Below are 15,714 nucleotides of genomic sequence, written 5' to 3'. Positions count from 1 at the left end.
ATGTTGTCAACTAAGTCATTTATGTATATTGTAAACAATAAAGGTCCTATCACGCTTCCCTGCGGTACTCCCGAAATTACCTCTACATCTGCAGATTTTGAACCGTTTAGAATGACATGTTGTGTTCTTTCTTCTAGGAAATCCTGAATCCAATCACAAACCGATATTCCGTAAGCTCGTATTTTTTTCACTAAACGTAAGTGCGGAACCGTATCAAATGCCTTCCTGAAGTCCAGGAATACGGCATCAATCTGCTCGCCAGTGTCTACGGCACTGTGAATTTCTTGGGCAAATAGGGCGAGCTGAGTTTCACATGATCTCTGTTTGCGGAATCCGTGTTGGTTATGATGAAGGAGATTTGTATTATCTAAGAACGTCATAATACGAGAACACAAAACATGTTGCATTATTCTACAACAGATTGACGTAAGCGTAATAGGCCTATAATTATTCGCATCTGATTTATGACCCTTCTTGAAAATGGGAACGACCTGCGCTTTCTTCCAGTCGCTAGGTACTTTACGTTCTTCCAGCGATCTACGATAAATTGCTGATAGAAAGGGGGCAAGTTCTTTAGCATAATCACTGTAGAATCTTAAGGGTATCTCGTCTGGTCCGGATGCTTTTCCGCTACTAAGTGATAGCAGTTGTTTTTCAATTCCGATATCGTTTATTTCAATATTTTCCATTTTGGCGTCCGTGCGACGGCTGAAGTCAGGGACCGTGTTACGATTTTCCGCAGTGAAACAGTTTCGGAACACTGAATTCAGTATTTCTGCCTTTCTTCGGTCGTCCTCTGTTTCGGTTCCATCGTGGTCAACGAGTGACTGAATAGGGGATTTAGATCCGCTTACCGATTTTACGTATGACCAAAACTTTTTAGGGTTCTTGTTTAGATTGTTTGCCAATGTTTTATGTTCGAATTCGTTGAATGCTTCTCTCATTGCTCTCTTTACGCTCTTTTTCGCTTCGTTCAGCTTTTCCTTATCAGCTATGATTCGACTACTCTTAAACCTATGATGAAGCTTTCTTTGTTTCCGTAGTACCTTTCGTACATGATTGTTATACCACGGTGGATCTTTCCCCTCGCTTTGGACCTTAGTCGGTACGAACTTATCTAAGGCGTACTGGACGATGTTTCTGAATTTTTTCCATTTTTGTTCCACATCCTCTTCCTCAGAAATGAACGTTTGATGGTGGTCACTCAGATATTCTGCGATTTGTGCCCTATCACTCTTGTTAAGCAAATATATTTTCCTTCCTTTCTTGGCATTTCTTATTACACTTGTAGTCATTGATGCAACCACTGACTTATGATCACTGATACCCTCTTCTACATTCACGGAGTCGAAAAGTTCCGGTCTATTTATTGCTATGAGGTCTAAAACGTTAGCTTCACGAGTTGGTTCTCTAACTATCTGCTCGAAGTAATTCTCGGACAAGGCAGTCAGGATAATGTCACAAGAGTCTCTGTCCCAGGCTCCAGTTCTGATTGTGTGACTATCCCATTCTATACCTTGTAGATTGAAGTCTCCCCCTATTACAATAGTATGATCACGAAACTTCTTCACGACGTTCTGCAGGTTCTCTCTGAGGCGCTCAACTACTACGGTTGCTGATGCAGGTGGTCTATAGAAGCATCCGACTATCATATCTGACCCACCTTTGATACTTAACTTAACCCAGATTATTTCACATTCGCATTCGCTAATAACTTCACTGGATATTATTGAATTCTTTACTGCTATAAATACTCCTCCGCCATTGGCGATTATCCTATCCTTGCGGTATATATTCCATTCTGTGTCTAGGATTTCGTTACTGTTCACTTCCGGTTTTAACCAACTTTCCGTTCCTAATACTATATGCGCACTATTTCCTTCAATAAGAGATACTAATTCAGGAACCTTGCCCTGGATACTCCTGCAGTTTACCAATATTACGTTAACTTTTCCTGTTTTTGGTCTCTGGGGACGGACATTCTTTATCAACGATGATAATGTCCTCTCTGGTAAGCCGTCAGGTATTTTATCGTTTCGCCCAAGGGGGGGTCCCTCTAACCTAAAAAACACCCGTGTGCACGCCACAAAAGTACAATGCCGACTTAAGTACAAGAGGACTGATACTCTATCTTTCTATGATTTGAACCTCTCCTGTGAGGTCAGATTTAGATTCCGATGCTTCACTTCAGGTTTACTGTATCCCTTGGACCTTCTTATAGACGATAAAACACAGAAATTGCATCCGAATTTAATACAAATGGCACAATGCCGACTTAAGTACAAGAGGACTGACATTCTAACTTTCTATGATTTGAACCTCTCCTGAGAGTCCAGTTTTAGATTCCGATGCTTCACTTCAGGTTTACTGTATCCCTTGGCCTTTCTTGTTGACGATGAAACACGGAAATTGTATCGGAATTAAATTCAAAAGGCACAATGCCGACTTAAGTAAAAGAGGACCGACCCTCTAACTTTCTATGATTTGAACCTCTCTTGTGAGTCCAGTTTTATATTATGATGCTTCACTTCAGGTTTAGTGTATCCCTTCGACCTTCTTATTGACGATGAAACACAGAAATTGCATCGGAAATAAATTCAAAGGGCACAATGCCGACGTAAGTACAAGAGGACTGACACTCTCACTTTCTATGATTTGAACCTCTCCTGTGAGTCCAGTTTTAGATTCCGATGCTTCACTTCAGGTTTACTGTATCCCTTGGACGTTCTTATTGGCGATGAAAAACAGACATTGCATCGGAATTAAATTCAAAAGGCACAATACCGACCTAAGTAGAAGAGGACTAACACTCTCACTTTCTATGATTTGAACCTCTTCTGTGAGTCCAGTTTTAGATTCCGATGCTTCACTTCAGGTTTACTGTATACCTTGCACCTTCTTATTGACGATGAAACACAGAAATTGCATCGGAAATAAATTCAAAGGGCACAATGCCGACGTAAGTACAAGAGGACTGACACTCTCACTTTCTATGATTTGAACCTCTCCTGTGGGTCCAGTTTTAGATTCCGATGCTTCATTTCAGGTTTACTGTATCCCTTGGACCTTCTAATTGACGATGAAACACAGAGTTTGCATCAGAATTTAATACAAAAGTACAATGCCGACTTAAGTACAACAGGACTGACACTCTAACTTTCTATGATTTGAACCTCTCCTGTGAGTCCAGGTTTAGATTCCGATGCTTCACTTCAGGTTTACTGTATCCCTTGGACCTTCTTATTGACGATGAAACACATATATTGCTTCCGAATTTAATACAAAAATCACAATGGCGACTTAAGTACAAGAGGACTGACACTCTCACTTTCTATGATTTGAACCTCGCCTGTGGGTCCAGTCTTAGTTTCCGATGCTTCACTTCAGGTTTACTGTATCCCTTGGACCTTCTTATTGACGATGAACCACAGAAATTGCATCGAAATTAAATTGAGAAAGCACAATGCCGACTGAAGTACAAGAGGACTGATAATCTAACTTTCTATGATTTGAACCTCTCCTGTGAGGTCAGATTTAGATTCCGATGCTTCACTTCAGGTTTACTGTATCCCTTGTACCTTCTTATAGACGATAAAACACAGATATTGCATCCGAATTTAATACAAATAGCACAATGCCGACTTAAGTACAAGAGGACTGACATTCTAACTATCTATGACTTGAACCTCTCCTGAGAGTCCAGTTTTAGATTCCGATGCTTCACTTCAGGTTTACTGTATCCCTTGGACTTTCTTGTTGACGATGAACCACCGAAATTGCATCGGAATTAAATTCAAAAGGCACAATGCCGACTAAAGTACAAGAGGACTGACACTCTAACTTACTATGATTTGAACCTCTCCTGTGAGGTCAGATTTAGATTCCGATGCTTCACTTCAGGTTTACTGTATCCCTTGGACCTTCTTATAGACGATAAAACACAGAAATTGCATCCTAATTTAATAGAAAAGGCACAATGCCGACTTAAGTACAAGAGAACTGACACTTTCACTTTCTATGATTTGAACCTCTCCTGTGAGTCCAGTTTTAGATTCCGATGCTTCACTTCAGGTTGACTGTATTCGTTGGACCTTCTTATTGACGATGAAACACAGAAAATGCATCCGAATTTAATACAAACGGCACAATGCAGACTTATGTACAAGAGGGCTGACACTCTCACTTTCTATGATTCGAACCTCTCCTGTGAGATCAGTTTTAGATTCCGATGCTTCACTTCAGGTTTACCGTATCCCTTGGACCTTCTAATTGACGATGAAACACAGAGTTTGCATCCGAATTTAATACAAAAGTACAATGCCGACTTAAGTACAAGAGGACTGACATTCTAACTTTCTATGATTTGAACCTCTCCTGTGAGTCCGGGTTTAGTTTCCGATGCTTCACTTCAGGTTAACTGTATCCCTTGGACCTTCTTATTGACGATGACACACAGATATTGCATCCGAATTTAATACAAAAATCACAATGGCGACTTAAGTACAAGAGGACTGACACTCTCACTTTCTATGATTTGAACCACTCCTGTGAGTCCAGTTTTATATTATGATGCTTCACTTCAGGTTTACTGTATCCCTTCGACCTTCTTATTGACGATGAAACACAGAAATTGCATCCGAATTTAATACAAAAGGCACAATGCCGACTTAAGTAAAAGAGGACTGACACTCTAACATTCTGTGATTTGAACCTCCATTGCGAGTCCAGTTTTAGATTCCGATGTTTCACTTAATGTTTACTGTATCCCTTGGACCTTCTTATTGACGATAAAACACAGATTTTGCATCCGAATTTAATATAAAAATCACTATGCCGACTTAAGTACAAGAGGAGTGACACTCTAACTTACTATGATTTGAATCTCTCATGTGAGTCCAGTTTTAGATTCCGATGTTTCATTTCAGGTTTACTGTATCCCTTGGACGTTCTTATTGGCGATGAAACACAGACATTGCATCGGAATTAAATTCAAAAGGCACAATACCGACCTAAGTAGAAGGGGACTAACACTCTCACTTTCTATGATTTGAACCTCTCCTGTGAGTCCAGGTTTAGATTCCGATGCTTCACTTCAGGTTTACTGTATCCCTTGGACCTTCTTATTGACGATGAAACACAGATATTGCATCCGAATTTTAAAACAAAATTCACAATGGCGACTTAAGTACAAGAGGACTGACACTCTCACTTTCTGTGATTTGAACCTCTCCTGTGAGATCAGTTTTAGATTCCGATGCTTCACTTCAGGTTTACCGTATCCCTTGGACCTTCTTAATGACGATAAAACAAAGAAATCGCATCGGAATTAAATTCAAAATGTACAATGCCGACCTAAGTAGAAGAGGACTGACACTCTCACTTTCTATGGTTTGTACCTCTCCAGTGAGTCCAGTTTTAGATTCCGATGCTTCACTTCAGGTTTACTGTATATCTTGGACCATCTTACTGACGATGAAACACAGAAATTGCATCGGAATTAAATTCAAAATGCACAATGCCGACCTAAGTAGAAAAGGACTAACACTCTCACTTTCTATGATTTGGACCTCTTCTGTGAGTCCAGTTTTAGATTCCGATGCTTCACTTCAGGTTTACTGTATACCTTGCACCTTCTTATTGACGATGAAACACAGAAATTGCATCGGAAATAAATTCAAAGGGCACAATGCCGACGTAAGTACAAGGGGACTGACACTCTCACTTCCTATGATTTGAACCTCTCCTGTGAGTCCAGTTTTTGATTCCGATGTTTCACTTCAGGTTTACTGTATCCCTTGGACCTTCTAATTGACGATGAAACACAGAGTTTGCATCAGAATTTAATACAAAAGTACAATGCCGACTTAAGTACAAGAGGACTGACACTCTAACTTTCTATGATTTGAACCTCTCCTGTGAGGTCAGATTTAGATTCCGATGCTTCACTTCAGGTTTACTGTATCCCTTGGACTTTCTTATTAACGATAAAACAAAGAAATCGCATCGGAATTAAATTCAAAATGTACAATGCCGACCTAAGTAGAAGAGGATTGACACTCTCACTTTCTATGATTTGTACCTCTCCTGTGAGTCCAGTTTTAGATTCCGATGCTTCACTTCAGGTTTCCTGTAAACCTTGCACCTTCTTATTGACGATGAAACACAGAAATTGTATCCGAATTTAATACAAAAGGAACAATGCCGACTTAAGTACAAGAGGACTGACATTCTAGCTTTCTATGATTTGAACCTCTCCTGAGAGTCCAGTTCTAGATTCCGATGCTTCACTTCTGGTTAACTTTATCCCTTGGAATTTCTTATTGTCGATGAAACACAGAAATTGCATCCGAGTTTAATACAAATGGCACAATACCGACTTAAGTACAAGAGGAGTGACACTCTAACTTTCTATGATTTGAACGTCTCCTGTGAGTCCAGTTTTAGATTCCGATGCTTCACTTCAGGTTTACTGTATATCTTGGACCTTCTTACTGACGATGAAACACAGAAATTGCATCCGAATTTAATACAAAAGGCACAATACCGACTTAAGTACAAGAGGACTGTCACTCCCACTTTCTAAGATTTGAATCCCTCCTGTGAGTCCAGTTTTAGATTCTGATGTTTCACTTCGGGGCTACTGTATACCTTTCAACTTCTGATTGACGATGAATCTCAGAAATAGCATCGGAATTTAATACAAATGCACAATGCCGACTTAAGTAAAAGAGGACCGACCCTCTAACTTTCTATGATGTGAACCTCTCCTGTGAGTCCAGTTTTAGATTTTGATGCTTCACTTCAGGTTTCCTGTATCCCTTCGACCTTCTTATTGACGATGAAACACAGAAATTGCATCCGAATTTAATACAAAAGGCACAATGCCGACTTAAGTAAAAGAGGACTGACACTCTAACATTCTATGATTTGAACCTCTATTGCGAGTTCAGTTTTAGTTTCCCATGCTTCACTTAAGGTTTACTGTTTACCTTAGCCCTTCTTATTGACGATGAAACACCGAAATTGCATCCGAATTTAATACAAAAGGCACAATACCGACTTAAGTACAAGAGGAGTGACACTGTAACTTACTATGATTTGAATCTCTCCTGTGAGTCCAGTTTTAGATTCCGATGCTTCACTTCAGGTTTACTGTATCCCTTGGACGTTCTTATTGGCGATGAAACGCAGACATTGCATCGGAATTAAATTCAAAAGGCACAATGCCGACCTAAGTAGAAGAGGACTAACACTCTCACTTTCTATGATTTGGACCTCTTCTGTGAGTCCAGTTTTAGATTCTGATGCTTCACTTCAGGTTTACTGTATCCCTTGGACTTTCTTGTTGACGATGAACCACGGAAATTGTATCGGAATTAAATTCAAAAGGCACAATGCCGACTTAAGTAAAAAAGGACCGACCCTCTAACTTTCTATGATTTGAACCTCTACTGTGAGTCCAGTTTTATATTATGATGCTTCACATAAGGTTTACTGTATCCCTTCGACCTTCTTATTGACGATGAAACACAGAAATTGCATCCGAATTTAATACAAAAGGCACAATGCCGACTTAAGTAAAAGAGGACTGACACTCTAACATTCTGTGATTTGAACCTCCATTGCGAGTCCAGTTTTAGATTCCGATGCTTCACTTAATGTTTACTGTATCCCTTGGACCTTCTTATTGACGATAAAACACAGAGTTTGCATCCGAATTTAATACAAAAATCACTATGCCGACTTAAGTACAAGAGGAGTGACACTCTAACTTACTATGATTTGAATCTCTCATGTGAGTCCAGTTTTAGATTCCGATGCTTCATTTCAGGTTTACTGTATCCCTTGGACGTTCTTATTGGCGATGAAACACAGACATTGCATCGGAATTAAATTCAAAAGGCACAATACCGACCTAAGTGGAAGAGGACTAACACTCTCACTTTCTATGATTTGAACCTCTCCTGTGAGTCCAGGTTTAGATTCCGATGCTTCACTTCAGGTTTACTGTATCCCTTGGACCTTCTTATTGACGATGACACACAGATATTGCATCCGAATTTAATACAAAAATCACAATGGCGACTTAAGTACAAGAGGACTGACACTCTCACTTTCAATGATTTGAACCACTCCTGTGAGTCCAGTTTTATATTATGATGCTTCACTTCAGGTTTACTGTATCCCTTCGACCTTCTTATTGACGATGAAACACAGAAATTGCATCCGAATTTAATACAAAAGGCACAATGCCGACTTAAGTAAAAGAGGACTGACACTCTAACATTCTGTGATTTGAACCTCCATTGCGAGTCCAGTTTTAGATTCCGATGTTTCACTTAATGTTTACTGTATCCCTTGGACCTTCTTATTGACGATAAAACACAGATTTTGCATCCGAATTTAATATAAAAATCACTATGCCGACTTAAGTACAAGAGGAGTGACACTCTAACTTACTATGATTTGAATCTCTCATGTGAGTCCAGTTTTAGATTCCGATGTTTCATTTCAGGTTTACTGTATCCCTTGGACGTTCTTATTGGCGATGAAACACAGACATTGCATCGGAATTAAATTCAAAAGGCACAATACCGACCTAAGTAGAAGAGGACTAACACTCTCACTTTCTATGATTTGAACCTCTCCTGTGAGTCCAGGTTTAGATTCCGATGCTTCACTTCAGGTTTACTGTATCCCTTGGACCTTCTTATTGACGATGAAACACAGATATTGCATCCGAATTTTAAAACAAAATTCACAATGGCGACTTAAGTACAAGAGGACTGACACTCTCACTTTCTGTGATTTGAACCTCTCCTGTGAGTCCAGTTTTAGATTCCAATGCTTCACTTCAGGTTGACTGTATTCGTTGGACCTTCTTATTGACGATGAAACACAGAAAATGCATCCGAATTTAATACAAACGGCACAATGCACACTTAAGTACAAGAGGGCTGACACTCTCACTTTCTATGATTCGAACCTGTCCTGTGAGATCAGTTTTAGATTCCGATGCTTCACTTCAGGTTTACCGTATCCCTTGGACCTTCTTAATGACGATAAAACAAAGAAATCGCATCGGAATTAAATTCAAAATGTACAATGCCGACCTAAGTAGAAGAGGACTGACACTCTCACTTTCTATGGTTTGTACCTCTCCAGTGAGTCCAGTTTTAGATTCCGATGCTTCACTTCAGGTTTACTGTATATCTTGGACCATCTTACTGACGATGAAACACAGAAATTGCATCGGAATTAAATTCAAAATGCACAATGCCGACCTAAGTAGAAAAGGACTAACACTCTCACTTTCTATGATTTGGACCTCTTCTGTGAGTCCAGTTTTAGATTCCGATGCTTCACTTCAGGTTTACTGTATACCTTGCACCTTCTTATTGACGATGAAACACAGAAATTGCATCGGAAATAAATTCAAAGGGCACAATGCCGACGTAAGTACAAGGGGACTGACACTCTCACTTCCTATGATTTGAACCTCTCCTGTGAGTCCAGTTTTTGATTCCGATGCTTCACTTCAGGTTTACTGTATCCCTTGGACCTTCTAATTGACGATGAAACACAGAGTTTGCATCAGAATTTAATACAAAAGTACAATGCCGACTTAAGTACAAGAGGACTGACACTCTAACTTTCTATGATTTGAACCTCTCCTGTGAGGTCAGATTTAGATTCCGATGCTTCACTTCAGGTTTACTGTATCCCTTGGACTTTCTTATTAACGATAAAACAAAGAAATCGCATCGGAATTAAATTCAAAATGTACAATGCCGACCTAAGTAGAAGAGGATTGACACTCTCACTTTCTATGATTTGTACCTCTCCTGTGAGTCCAGTTTTAGATTCCGATGCTTCACTTCAGGTTTCCTGTAAACCTTGCACCTTCTTATTGACGATGAAACACAGAAATTGTATCCGAATTTAATACAAAAGGCACAATGCCGACTTAAGTACAAGAGGACTGACATTCTAGCTTTCTATGATTTGAACCTCTCCTGAGAGTCCAGTTTTAGATTCCGATGCTTCACTTCTGGTTAACTGTATCCCTTGGAATTTCTTATTGTCGATGAAACACAGAAATTGCATCCGAGTTTAATACAAATGGCACAATACCGACTTAAGTACAAGAGGAGTGACACTCTAACTTTCTATGATTTGAACGTCTCCTGTGAGTCCAGTTTTAGATTCCGATGCTTCACTTCAGGTTTACTGTATATATTGGACCTTCATACTGACGATGAAACACAGAAATTGCATCCGAATTTAATACAAAAGGCACAATACCGACTTAAGTACAAGAGGACTGTCACTCCCACTTTCTAAGATTTGAATCCCTCCTGTGAGTCCAGTTTTAGATTCTGATGTTTCACTTCGGGGCTACTGTATACCTTTCAACTTCTGATTGACGATGAATCTCAGAAATAGCATCGGAATTTAATACAAATGCACAATGCCGACTTAAGTAAAAGAGGACCGACCCTCTAACTTTCTATGATTTGAATCTCTCCTGTGAGTCCAGTTTTAGATTTTGATGCTTCACTTCAGGTTTACTGTATCCCTTCGACCTTCTTATTGACGATGAAACACAGAAATTGCATCCGAATTTAATACAAAAGGCACAGTGCCGACTTAAGTAAAAGAGGACTGACACTCTAACATTCTATGATTTGAACCTCTATTGCGAGTTCAGTTTTAGATTCCCATGCTTCACTTAAGGTTTACTGTTTACCTTAGCCCTTCTTATTGACGATGAAACACCGAAATTGCATCCGAATTTAATACAAAAGGCACAATACCGACTTAAGTACAAGAGGAGTGACACTGTAACTTACTATGATTTGAATCTCTCCTGTGAGTCCAGTTTTAGATTCCGATGCTTCACTTCAGGTTTACTGTACCCCTTGGACCTTCTTATTGACGATGAAACACAGAAATTGCATCCGAATTTAATACAAAAGGCACAATGCCGACTTAAGTAAAAGAGGACTGACACTCTAACATTCTGTGATTTGAACCTCCATTGCGAGTCCAGTTTTAGATTCCGATGCTTCACTTAATGTTTACTGTATCCCTTGGACCTTCTTATTGACGATAAAACACAGAGTTTGCATCCGAATTTAATACAAAAATCACTATGCCGACTTAAGTACAAGAGGAGTGACACTCTAACTTACTATGATTTGAATCTCTCATGTGAGTCCAGTTTTAGATTCCGATGCTTCATTTCAGGTTTACTGTATCCCTTGACGTTCTTATTGGCGATGAAACACAGACATTGCATCGGAATTAAATTCAAAAGGCACAATACCGACCTAAGTGGAAGAGGACTAACACTCTCACTTTCTATGATTTGAACCTCTCCTGTGAGTCCAGGTTTAGATTCCGATGCTTCACTTCAGGTTTACTGTATCCCTTGGACCATCTTATTGACGATGAAACACAGATATTGCATCCGAATCTAATACAAAAATCACAATGGCGACTTAAGTACAAGAGGACTGACACTCTCACTTTCTGTGATTTGAACCTCTCCTGTGAGTCCAGTTTTAGATTCCATTGCTTCACTTCAGGTGGACTGTATTCGTTGGACCTTCTTATTGACGATGAAACACAGAAAATGCATCCGAATTTAATACAAACGGCACAATGCAGACTTAAGTACAAGAGGGCTGACACTCTCACTTTCTATGATTCGAACCTCTCCTGTGAGATCAGTTTTAGATTCCGATGCTTCACTTCAGGTTTACCGTATCCCTTGGACCTTCTTATTGACGATAAAACAAAGAATTCGCATCGGAATTAAATTCAAAATGTACAATGCCGACCTAAGTAGAAGAGGACTGACACTCTCACTTTCTATGGTTTGTACCTCTCCAGTGAGTCCAGTTTTAGATTCCGATGCTTCACTTCAGGTTTACTGTATATCTTGGACCATCTTACTGACGATGAAACACAGAAATTGCATCGGAATTAAATTCAAAATGCACAATGCCGACCAAAGTAGAAAATGACTAACACTCTCACTTTCTATGATTTGGACCTCTTCTGTGAGTCCAGTTTTAGATTCCGATGCTTCACTTCAGGTTTACTGTATACCTTGCACCTTCTTATTGACGATGAAACACAGAAATTGCATCGGAAATAAATACAAAGGGCACAATGTCGACGTAAGTACAAGAGGACTGACACTCTCACTTTCTATGATTTGAACCTCTCCTGTGAGTCCAGTTTTTGATTCCGATGCTTCACTTCAGGTTTACTGTATCCCTTGGACCTTCTAATTGACGATGAAACACAGAGTTTGCATCAGAATTTAATACAAAAGTAGAATGCCGACTTAAGTACAAGAGGACTGACACTCTAACTTTCTATGATTTGACCCTCTCCTGTGAGGTCAGATTTAGATTCCGATGCTTCACTTCAGGTTTACTGTATCCCTTGGACCTTCTTATAGACGATAAAACACAGAAATTGCATCCGAATTTAATACAAATGGCACAATGCCGACTTAAGTACAACAGGAGTGACACTATAACTTTCTAGGATTTGAACCTCTCCTGTGAGGTCAGATTTAGATTCCGATGCTTCACTTCAGGTTTACTGTATCCCTTGGACCTTCTTATAGACGATAAAACACAGAAATTGCATCCTAATTTAATACAAATGGCACAATGCCGACTTAAGTACAAGAGGACTGACACTTTCACTTTCTATGATTAGAACCTCTCCTGTGAGTCCAGTTTTAGATTCCGATGCTTCACTTCAGGTTGACTGTATTCGTTGGACCTTCTTATTGACGATGAAACACAGAAAATGCATCCGAATTTAATACAAACGGCACAATGCAGACTTAAGTACAAGAGGGCTGACACTCTCACTTTCTATGATTCGAACCTCTCCTGTGAGATCAGTTTTAGATTCCGATGCTTCACTTCAGGTTTACCGTATCCCTTGGACTTTCTTATTAACGATAAAACAAAGAAATCGCATCGGAATTAAATTCAAAATGTACAATGCCGACCTAAGTAGAAGAGGACTGACACTCTCACTTTCTATGATTTGTACCTCTCCTGTGAGTCCAGTTTTAGATTCCGATGCTTCACTTCAGGTTTCCTGTAAACCTTGCACCTTCTTATTGACGATGAAACACAGAAATTGTATCCGAATTTAATACAAAATGCACAATGCCGACTTAAGTACATGAGGACTGACATTCTAGCTTTCTATGATTTGAACCTCTCCTGAGAGTCCAGTTTTAGATTCCGATGCTTCACTTCTGGTTAACTGTATCCCTTGGAATTTCTTATTGTCGATGAAACACAGAAATTGCATCCGAGTTTAATACAAATGGCACAATACCGACTTAAGTACAAGAGGAGTGACACTCTAACTTACTATGATTTGAATCTCTCCTGTGAGTCCAGTTTTAGATTTTGATGCTTCACTTCAGGTTTACTGTATCCCTTCGACCTTCTTATTGACGATGAAACACAGAAATTGCATCCGAATTTAATACAAAAGGCACAATACCGACTTAAGTACAAGAGGAGTGACACTCTAAGTTACTATGATTTGAATCTCTCCTGTGAGTCCAGTTTTAGATTCCGATGCTTCACTTCAGGTTTACTGTATCCCTTGGACGTTCTTATTGGCGATGAAACGCAGACATTGCATCGGAATTAAATTCAAAAGGCACAATGCCGACCTAAGTAGAAGAGGACTAACACTCTCACTTTCTATGATTTGGACTTCTTCTGTGAGTCCAGTTTTAGATTCTGATGCTTCACTTCAGGTTTACTGTATCCCTTGGACTTTCTTGTTGACGATGAACCACGGAAATTGTATTGGAATTAAATTCAAAAGGCACAATGCCGACTTAAGTAAAAGAGGACCGACCCTCTAACTTTCTATGATTTGAACCTCTCCTGTGAGTCCAGTTTTATATTATGATGCTTCACATAAGGTTTACTGTATCCCTTCGACCTTCTTATTGACGATGAAACACAGAAATTGCATCCGAATTTAATACAAAAGGCACAATGCCGACTTAAGTAAAAGAGGACTGACACTCTAACATTCTGTGATTTGAACCTCCATTGCGAGTCCAGTTTTAGATTCCGATGCTTCACTTAATGTTTACTGTATCCCTTGGACCTTCTTATTGACGATAAAACACAGAGTTTGCATCCGAATTTAATACAAAAATCACTATGCCGACTTAAGTACAAGAGGAGTGACACTCTAACTTACTATGATTTGAATCTCTCATGTGAGTCCAGTTTTAGATTCCGATGCTCATTTCAGGTTTACTGTATCCCTTGGACGTTCTTATTGGCGATGAAACACAGACATTGCATCGGAATTAAATTCAAAAGGCACAATACCGACCTAAGTGGAAGAGGACTAACACTCTCACTTTCTATGATTTGAACCTCTCCTGTGAGTCCAGGTTTAGATTCCGATGCTTCACTTCAGGTTTACTGTATCCCTTGGACCTTCTTATTGACGATGAAACACAGAAAATGCATCCGAATTTAATACAAACGGCACAATGCAGACTTAAGTACAAGAGGGCTGACACTCTCACTTTCTATGATTCGAACTTCTCCTGTGAGATCAGTTTAAGATTCCGATGCTTCACTTCAGGTTTACCGTATCCCTTGGACCTTCTTATTGACGATAAAACAAAGAAATCGAATCGGAATTAAATTCAAAATGTACAATGCCGACCTAAGTAGAAGAGGACTGACACTCTCACTTTCTATGGTATTAACCTCTCCAGTGAGTCCAGTTTTAGATTCCGATGCTTCACTTCAGGTTTACTGTATATCTTGGACCATCTTACTGACGATGAAACACAGAAATTGCATCGGAATTAAATTCAAAATGCACAATGCCGACCTAAGTAGAAAAGGACTAACACTCTCACTTTCTATGATTTGGACCTCTTCTGTGAGTCCAGTTTTAGATTCCGAAGCTTCACTTTAGGTTTACTGTATACCTTGCACCTTCTTATTGACGATGAAACACAGAAATTGCATCGGAAATAAATTCAAAGGGCACAATGCCGACGTAAGTACAAGAGGACTGACCCTCTCACTTTCTATGATTTGAACCTCTCCTGTGAGTCCAGTTTTTGATTCCGATGCTTCACTTCAGGTTTACTGTATTCCTTGGACCTTCTAATTGACGATGAAACACAGAGTTTGCATCAGAATGTAATACAAAAGTACAATGCCGACTTAAGTACAAGAGGACTGACACTCTAACTTTCTATGATTTGACCCTCTCCTGTGGAGTCAGATTTAGATTCCGATGCTTCACTTCAGGTTTACTGTATCCCTTGGACCTTCTTATAGACGATAAAATACAGAAATTGCATCTGAATTTAATACAAATGGCACAATGCCGACTTAAGTACAACAGGATGACACTCTAACTTTCTATGATTTGAACCTCTCCTGTGAGGTCAGATTTAGATTCCGATGCTTCACTTCAGGTTTACTGTATCCATTGGACCTTCTTATAGACGATAAAACACAGAAATTGCATCCTAATTTAATACAAATGGCACAATGCCGACTTAAGTACAAGAGGACTGACACTTTCACTTTCTATGATTTCAACCTCTCCTGTGAGTCCAGTTTTACTGTATCCATTGGACCTTCTTATAGACGATAAAACACAGAAATT

This window comes from Schistocerca serialis, chromosome 9 (assembly GCF_023864345.2).
Source record: "Schistocerca serialis cubense isolate TAMUIC-IGC-003099 chromosome 9, iqSchSeri2.2, whole genome shotgun sequence".
Classification (NCBI taxonomy): domain Eukaryota; kingdom Metazoa; phylum Arthropoda; class Insecta; order Orthoptera; family Acrididae; genus Schistocerca; species Schistocerca serialis.
This window is presented reverse-complemented; position numbering follows the sequence as displayed.